Source organism: Emys orbicularis, chromosome 25, assembly GCF_028017835.1.
Source record: "Emys orbicularis isolate rEmyOrb1 chromosome 25, rEmyOrb1.hap1, whole genome shotgun sequence".
Lineage (NCBI taxonomy): Eukaryota > Metazoa > Chordata > Testudines > Emydidae > Emys > Emys orbicularis.
In genome coordinates this window covers 17390842-17399486 of record NC_088707.1, presented here as the reverse complement: position 1 = coordinate 17399486, position 8645 = coordinate 17390842, and the positions used below count along the sequence as shown (strand labels likewise).

The 8645-nt window shown below is 49.4% G+C and overlaps 1 non-coding gene across 1 annotated transcript; it reads right to left on the bottom strand.

Moving 5' to 3' along the window:
- Positions 1–553: 553 nt before the first annotated feature.
- TRNAI-UAU (transfer RNA isoleucine (anticodon UAU)) lies at positions 554–647 on the bottom strand. The gene is made up of 2 exons: positions 610–647; positions 554–589 (listed from the first exon to the last, which is right to left on the bottom strand). It is a non-coding gene; the product is annotated as a tRNA-Ile (tRNA).
- Positions 648–8645: the final 7998 nt, after the last annotated feature.

The following is an 8645-nucleotide window of genomic DNA, read 5'->3' as shown; positions in this document are numbered from 1 at the left end:
GGCCCCGCCCATTAAGAGCCTGATGCTCTACGGACTGAGCTAGCCTGGCTTGCTAAGAGCCTCTACCCCTCCTCTTTTTATCCATGGCCACTGCCAATTCCTCCTCCTCTTCCTCCCTCCTGCACCTCAGGGTCACTAAATCTCCGCATCTAGACAGCCGGCCTGCCCGCTGCACCTCAATCCCCTGTGCCTGAGCCTCACTGCCAAAGTCCTGCACCTGGCTCCAGAGAATTAAGTCTCACATCTCGCTGGGAACTCGACTTCTTGTGCCCAGAGAGTCTCGGCCTCCCTCAGTAGATGATCCAAGAAACACAAAGGTGGTTTGAGCAAAGACTGAGAGGGAGTCAGGGGGTGAAGAATGACAATATGGGCAGTGCTCTGGGCTCAGCTTGACCCCTCCTGACACGGTGCTGGTGGAGAGCAGAGTCTGGTAGATTTGTGGAATCTGCCCTACTCTCCGTAAAGCAAGGGGACCTTGGTGTCTTCTGCGCTGGAATTGTATTTTCTGCAGGGCAAAATGATTGGCAGAAGCCATTTGCTTAATGAAAACTAGTGCTCCAGGTGAGGTTTGAACTCACAACCTCAGCATCACTCCACACAACACTGTTCTATAAGTACTGTGCACTAACCCATTGCGCTACTGGAGCCTACATTTAAGGGCTTCTCTCCTTGTTTCATGGCTGGATTAGGGGGTGTGGGGGGTGCATTAGCTAAAACAAATCCATATTAAAGGCTGCAGGATGGCAGCAACAGAGGTGGGGAGCCTCCTTCCATGTGATAGAGCTGGGTCCCCCCTTCCGCTGCTGAGGGGAAGGTTGGTGCTTTGAGCCCACCCGGTGCTGGAACGTCTCATGGGTGAGATTAACGAGACTCTAGAGAAGGGAAGGGAAGGGAAGAGAAGTCTTTTCTATTCCTGCCGAGCTCCCTTGGTCTCCTGTGGCCCTTTCGGCTCTCTGCTCCCCTGCTGGGGGGGTGCAGAGACAAGCCCTCATCTGGGTGAGTCACCGAGAGGCTGTAGCCCATGGAGTGTGTGTGGGAGAGGGGTAGGGTTGGATTGGGCTCAAGGGGAAAAGATTCTGTGTGATAGGGGGTGGGGAGGGTGTGTTTCTTAGGGATAGAAATGATGGAAAACACAGGGGTAGTGACAGTGAAGCCCCGTGTAGAACATAGAGCTCCTCTGAGTGTCAGCCCTGTCCCTGTGTAGCTCCCCAGCAGTGAGTGTGGCCTATAATGCAGAGGCCACATTTTTATAGTTCGAACATTTGTGGTTCTCTATTGTCTCTCATACGGCAGACCTGGTTGTTAGGATATTCAGGCCTGTCTGCAAAGGCCTAGACTTTAAGAACTTAGGTGTATTCTTATCACTTAGCTAGTTATAGAGGTACAAAACAAGAACCAAAATCACAGTCTGCCTGTTTATAGGCCGTGTCGCACTATGACAGTCTAAGGCCTTGTTCTTAGGCTAAGGCCTTTGGCTAAACAGCAGGGGCACCCATAAGCTGGGAAGGTGGTGGTGGGATATAATTGGTTAGATAATCAGTTACAATATGTTAGGATTGGTTAGTTAAATTTCAGTAAAATGATTGGTTAAGATATAGCTAAGCAGAACTCAAGTTTTACTATATAGTCTGCAGTCAGTCAGGAAGTGGCGGGGGGAATAGGCATCATGTTTTGCTAAGGGGGGGAATGGGAACAGGGATACAGGCAAGGCTCTGTGGCATCCACCTGGGAAGGGGGATACTGAGGAAGGAAATTGGGATCATGCTTGCTGGAAGTTCAACCCAATAAACATCTAATTGTTTCCACCTTCAGACTTTGGGTATTGTTGCTCTCTGTTCATGCTAGAAGGACCAGGGAATGGAAGGGTGAAGGGATAAGCCCTCTAACACACATTTGAACCTCTTCTTTTCACACCATTGCTCATTCTCAGGGTCTGCTTTGTCTCCAGACAGATCCATTCCCTTTCAGGACGGCCTTGCTCTTTCTGTTTCGCTCACTGAGGTGTCGGAGTAAACACTCCCCTTCACTCTATTCTCAGACAAACACGAGTATTAACTGTTTGCTACTGATGAGTTTAGAAAGCATTTGTCAAGTGGAAGATGCCATTTTTGGGGGATTGTTCCCAAGATGCAGTACTTTGTGTTCCAACATCTCCCAGCTTCCTTGGTGAAAATAAGACTAAGATTTCCTTGCAATACACAGGAAGAAAGTAGTTTTTCACCCCAGATGGGACTTAAACCCATAATCTTAGGTTTACAAAGCCAATGCCTTATCCATTAGGCCACTGGGGCCCTGAAGGCCAATTTAAGAAGGTATGGAAATTTCCTTTCATAATTGCACATTCCTCACATTAACTTGGAAGCCAAATACCCACTTTATGCACCTTACAGAAATGTCTGTATCCCCTGGCAGCGAGGCAACTGGGCAGGTCGCTGACAGAGCTAAGCACCACCTTTCTGCCAGCCATCTTTAGAGAAGAACCCCATCCTAGAATCACATCTCCCTCCTTCAGCGCTGGAAGGCAGGTAAGGTCAGCCTGTAAGGATTAAAACTGTCCTCTACTAGGGATGTGTTTGTTTCATTTTGCTCTGGGCCTTCAAGTGAGGCTATGTGAGGGATGTGCACTTATGAGAGGGAATTTCTGTCCTTTTTTTTCAGTTGCACATCAGTGGCCTAATGGATAAGGCAGTAGCCTCCTAAGCCAGAGATGGTGGGTTCAAATCCCACCTGGGGTAAAAAAAACTGCTTCTGGCCTGTGTGTTTCACAGAAACCTTGGCCTTATTTTCACCAAGGAAACACCACTAGTGTTTGTCTGAGAATAGAGTAAAGGGGAGTGTTTACTCCGGGATGTCGATGAGCGAAACAGACAAAAAGAGCAAGGCCATTCTGAAAGGGAATGGATGTGTCTGGAGACAAAGGAGACCCTGAGAATGAGCAACAGTGTGAAAAGAAGAGGTTCAAATGTGTGTTAGGTGTTAGTTAGGTTGGTCTGCCAAATTTAAAGAAAATACCAATGGCCTTAGCATGATGCGGACACTGGCTATTTCTGATCCTTTACTGAGAGTTCATTGAGAAATATTCTCCTTAATTATGTTATGGAACATAGGGTGGGCTATGAAGGCACCATTCTTCCTGCTTTTGCCCTTTGAGACAAGATGGCTACATGGCCTGGGTCCAATGCACACCTTCCATTCAACTGCTAGAGAAGACAACAGCAACACAGACAGGGATGGCAACAGGGCAGACTGAAGCTCCAGGAAAATGGTGGGACCAGGTCTCATCAACCCCACCATGCACAAGGCTGAGCCAGCAAGTGTGGTGTGCGCTGCAGCATGCCCCTACTCACTTTTGCAACTGTGTTGCCCTGAGGACACTGATATGTCTGGGTGGTATCAGATCCCTGGATGGGCTCACAGAGCAGCTCAGCCTCGCTTGGCAGAGACTGGCCAGACCCCCCGGAAGGGGAGGGCATGCGCTCAGGCCCTGTAATCACTGATGCCAGGGTGGCACCAGGGTGGCACCTCCTGCTGTTTGTCTCCGGGATTAGCTCACTCAGTGCTTACAGACCCACCTCAGTCCAAGTACTGCAGCATCCTCTTTATGACTCGGCCATCTGGCTGTGCCATGATCTGTGCTCCTCCCTTCCAGGGTGACGTGGGGGCGGGGGGGCAGCGAAGTGTCTCCCAATCCAGCCATTTCCCCAGTGGTGAGTGGCTGGGATCCAGGCCCACACTACTCTGGGTCCCAGCCCAGGGATCCTGTAGATAACAGTTTCTGCTTCCTCTCCTTAACTTCGTGCCCCAATGCTGCTTCAATTCCCGGGGCCACTTCCCCACAGCCCCAGCACGTTCTTCGCCCCCTTCTCAGGGTCTCCAGTCTGCAAGTCCCAGCAACCAGCCAGGAGCTCTCTCTAGCTTCCCCTGGTCCCTGCTAGCCGCTGCCCTGCCAGAGGTGCTGTGACCCTACACCCATATTCTTCATAGAGATATTGTTATGATATGCATATGGCATAACTAAGATGTGTTCTATGCAAGATGGGTCATGTGAGATATCACTGCAAAGGTTGGACTGTCCTTGAACTCAAGATTTAGGCACACTAAGACCAGAGTCAACATGGCTGTCCTTGGGTTCAGGATTGCGTGGCCTAATGACCAGAGTCAATATGGCCACCCTCTGGTTCAGGGCTGCAAGGCCGATTTGAAAGGGGGGTAGCGGCTGGAGCAAGGGGAGCTGGGCCCACCTGACTCCACCAGGTCCCAGCCCAAGGCCCTCTCATGTTGAGTGCATTCGCCACCCAGCCAGCCTGGATCCTACCGCAACATGACCTGCTGGGCATCAAGGGGAAATGTTGGAAGACACAAGACAGCTGAGGGTATTCACATCTGCAGACCTAGTTACAGCCAGCACTTTACCGTTCCCCGTCCCAACCAGGGAAAGATTCCTCTGTGTGGAAAACCTCACAACCCCTACGGTGGCAGCTAGCAAAATGATTCATGGGATGGTTTGAATTCAGTGGATGTTGACAGCAGAATCAATGCTCATTAACACTTTCTGTGAACCTGTATCTCTAAAGCTTTACAAAATCACCATGACTTTCTAGCAAAATATTGTCCTTGTCCTTTGTGATGAGCAGGGCCAGCTCCAGGTGTTCTGCCGCCCCAAGCAGAAAAAAAAAAAAAAAAGGCCGCGGCAGTGCAATCGCGCCGCTCCACTCTTCGGCGGCAATTCGGCGGCAGGTCCTTCGCTCTGAGAGGGACTGAGGGATCCGCTGCCGAATTGCCGTCGAAGACCCCGGATGTGCCGCCCCAATAGCGGCCGGAATGCCGCCCCTTGGTACTGGCCGCCCCAAGCACCTGCTTCTTTAGCTGGTCCCTGGAGCCGGCCCTGGTGATGAGCATGTCACTGGCAGAGGACATCCTGGAGATCTTCTGAAATCAAACCCGTTAGAGGAGCTGGCGCGCTCAGTACTCAGTCCCAAGCACTCAGGCATGTGGAGTGGGACACCGGCGCGTGCTCTGGCAGGTGCACTAGGCAGTACTGCTCCAGGCACAGGTGCCATGTTTACAATTTCCGTAGGTTCCACTTTCAGACAATGCTCTGTTCTATCAACGTCTCCTGCCTCTTTAAAGAACATAAAGGTTTTATACTGAGAGTCCCTGGCAAAACTAGTGCTGTCCTCATGAGCACTGACTCCTCCTGCGAAATGATCCACACACCCACTGCACTCGGGCAATGGCATAGGAAGAGCGTCTCTGAACATGGAAGTGCCTGCAAACGCCATATCTCTGGCACACCTTGGGCTGCCTGCAGCCTGCTCACAGGAGTTAACAGGTATCAAATGGCATTTTCTCTTATGGCTGCTAAATACACTCAAACACCAGACTGCTGTGCTTAACGTGTTGATGAGCTAGGCTGAGATTTTCAAAGACTTCTAAGGCAATTTGGCTTAATGGATCCAAAGTCCCACTGGAGCTGCAGAGCGACTCCCGGAGGCTCCTGCAGATTTCCTTACACCAGCACTCACTCAGTTTTGTTCTATTAACATCACCCATTCCCATGTGTTCCTGGGAGCCCTGGCAACCAGAATGGGACATCAGTGCATGGTTCTATTTCTAAACCAGTTGTGATACCAACTCTCTAATACAGGCCTACTCCAAAGTGGGCCAGTGAGATTCCCCTGGCTATCCCTTGGCTCGGACTGGGCAGGTCAGCCATGCTTGACTGTTTGGGATTCCCTCCGTACATTACTGGAGGAAAGCCAGCATTCTATGGCACATGTGAGCAATAACAGCTTTTATACCTGTCTCCTGTAGAAGCCAAGTTCCACGGTAATTAGAGATATGCCAGGTGGTGGCAAAGATTTTTCTCCTCCTTTACAACACCTGGCAACATGAAATATTTCTAGTTATCTCCATCAGATCTTGTTTCCCATTTAGCCAGCTACAGGGGTGTGCCTAAGACCCCAGGGCGAATGGTGAGTTTATTTCCCTGTGTTGGGATGGAATGATAATGACGAGATACAGAACCTCTAACCAGAGCTGAAAAGAGCAGTTCTGAGCAGGATGCAGTGCAGCAAGTAACACAGAGGCCGACTGATTCCACTGCAGAATTTGGCAAACCACACCCGAGTGCAGAAGCAGCTACAGAGCCAACAGTCTCAACAAGATGGAGTTTAGGATCACCAAAAGCTCCCTGTGTCCCCTCTCTGCTGGGATCTCTGGGTCCTGCCATCAGCTGGGGCACCAAGTCCCAGGGCCTCTGGCTCTTCACCAGACCTGAACTTGGAGGGCCCCCCGCAGGGGTGAAAGGGACATTCAGTCCTTGGCCTGACACTGCTAAAACGTGTCCATCAGTGTAGGCACCTTTCTTATTTTAGAAGTGTATAAAACAAATTGAAAAGGGGTGCTGATGCCTTGGACACCTGCTCTCAGCTCAGGCTGAGTAGAAGCTATTCAGGCCGGTTGTAATGAGCATCTATGGATGGCACCTTCCAGGAAGCATATGCGTTATGATATAGTCTTTAGTTGCACAATCACACACTTTCCCACAGGATCCCAGCCTCATTCAGTGCACAGAATGGATAGTGCTCTGGGGACAAATCAAGCTGTGGACTGAAGGAGGCTGTTGTCTGTAGGACCCCAGCCTCGTGCTGCAGAAGTTGGAAAGTGTGCAGTGAATAAGGCAGAGAATTTCCGGAGGAGAAAGGATGGTCCCATGATTTAGACAGATGAAAACTGGATTTTCTCCCTGCCTCTGCCACAGAGTTCTTGTGTTACGTTTGGCAAGTCATGTAACCCAAAACTTTCACAGGTGGCCACTGGGTTCATTTTCTGGATACCCAATTTACTCACTTAGAAGGAGATCTGCAGATGGAGGGAAAGCAGGACAAAGTGCAGCAGCTCTATGGGCATCTGTCAAGGCTGCTTCCCCACTCTGAACTTTAGGGTACAAATGTGGGGGCCTGCATGAAAACTTCTAAGCTTAACTACCAGCTTAGATCTGGTCCGCTGCCACCACTCCCAAAGCTAATTCCCTTCCCTGGGTAGCCTTGAGAGACTCTTCACCAATTCCCTGGTGAATACAGATCCAAACCCCTTGGATCTTAAAACAAGGAGAAATTAACCATCCCCCCTCCTTCCTCCCACCTACTCCTGGTGGATCAAGATCCAACCCCCTTGGATCTAAAAACAAGGAAAAATCAATCAGGTTCTTAAAAAGAAGGCTTTTAATTAAAGAAAAAGGTAAAAATCATCTCTGTAAAATCAGGATGGAAAATAACTTTACAGGGTAATCAAACTTAAAGAGCTCAGAGGACCCCCCTCTAGCCTTAGGTTCAAAGTACAGCAAACAGAGATAAACACTCTAGTAAAAGGTACATTTACAAGTTGAGAAAACAAAGATAAACTAACACGCCTTGCCTGGCTGTTTACTTACAAGTTTGAAATATGAGAGACTTATTCAGAAAGATTTGGAGAACCTGGATTGATGTCTGGTCCCTCTCAGTCCCAAGAGCGAACAACCCCCAAAACAAAGAGCACAAACAAAAGCCTTCCCCCCCCCCCCACAAGATTTGAAAGTATCTTGTCCCCTTATTGGTTCTTTGGGTCAGGTGTCAGCTAGGTTACCTGAGCTTCTTAACCCTTTACAGGTAAAAGGATTTTGGAGTCTCTGGCCAGGAGGGATTTTATAGTACTGTACACAGGAGAGCTGTTACCCTTCCCTTTATAGTTATGACAGCATCTATATGGGTAGACATATTGGGGGAAAAGCATTAACTGTTTGATCATGTAATGTTATTGTGTTAATATTTAGTTACCTCAGAACTAAAGTGTCTCGCAAAGTATTCACCATTTCCAAGCTGAAGTGGGGAAGGCTTCACAGCCCTCAAATGGCATCGCCCTAGTTATACAAATGAGAGAAAGACATTGAAGCTGTATCTTAAAATGCCTGGAGCATGAAAGAAATGGTGCCTCTGCACCCAGAGATCAACTGAGAATGAGATGTGAGCAAACCAAACCTCACTCAGATAGACAGACAGATAGAAAGAACATGAATCAATCAATCTATCTAATCTGTTTGTTTTATGGCCATGTGCATATATTTGTCTGTTTTAGGGCTGGTCTACACTTACAATTCAGATTGACCTAACTATGTCTCTTGTGGGGGTGTTGAAAAATTCACCCTCCGAGCACTGTAGCTAAGCCGACCTAGCCCCTGGTGTGGACATGGCTGGGGATGAGTCCTACACGTACAGTAGCAGTGCTCTTAGCCCCTTTTGCTGAGAGTCCCCTAAGTTACGCCGTGTGCTGCTGCAGCCATTCTAGTGACCCCAATGGACTATTCAGTTTTACATACAGGTGTGTGCAGCCATGAGCTGCCTGAACTCTCCAGCAGCCTGGGAGGTGTGTGCTACCTGCCCAGACCTGGCAGAATTGCAGCAGAGGAATTGTTGTGCCCAGGCACTGAGAAGATGGTACTTTGTTCCCAACACGAGCACTGCACCGCAGGGACTGACAGCAGCATGCTGGGCATGCCAAGGAGGTGTGGGGCGAGTGCTGTTAAGTTGGGTCGTTATATAGACAGTTGCACACGCTAAATAAATTCTCTCCAGGGCAGCGCAAGGAGCAGACCCGACCTAGGAGGC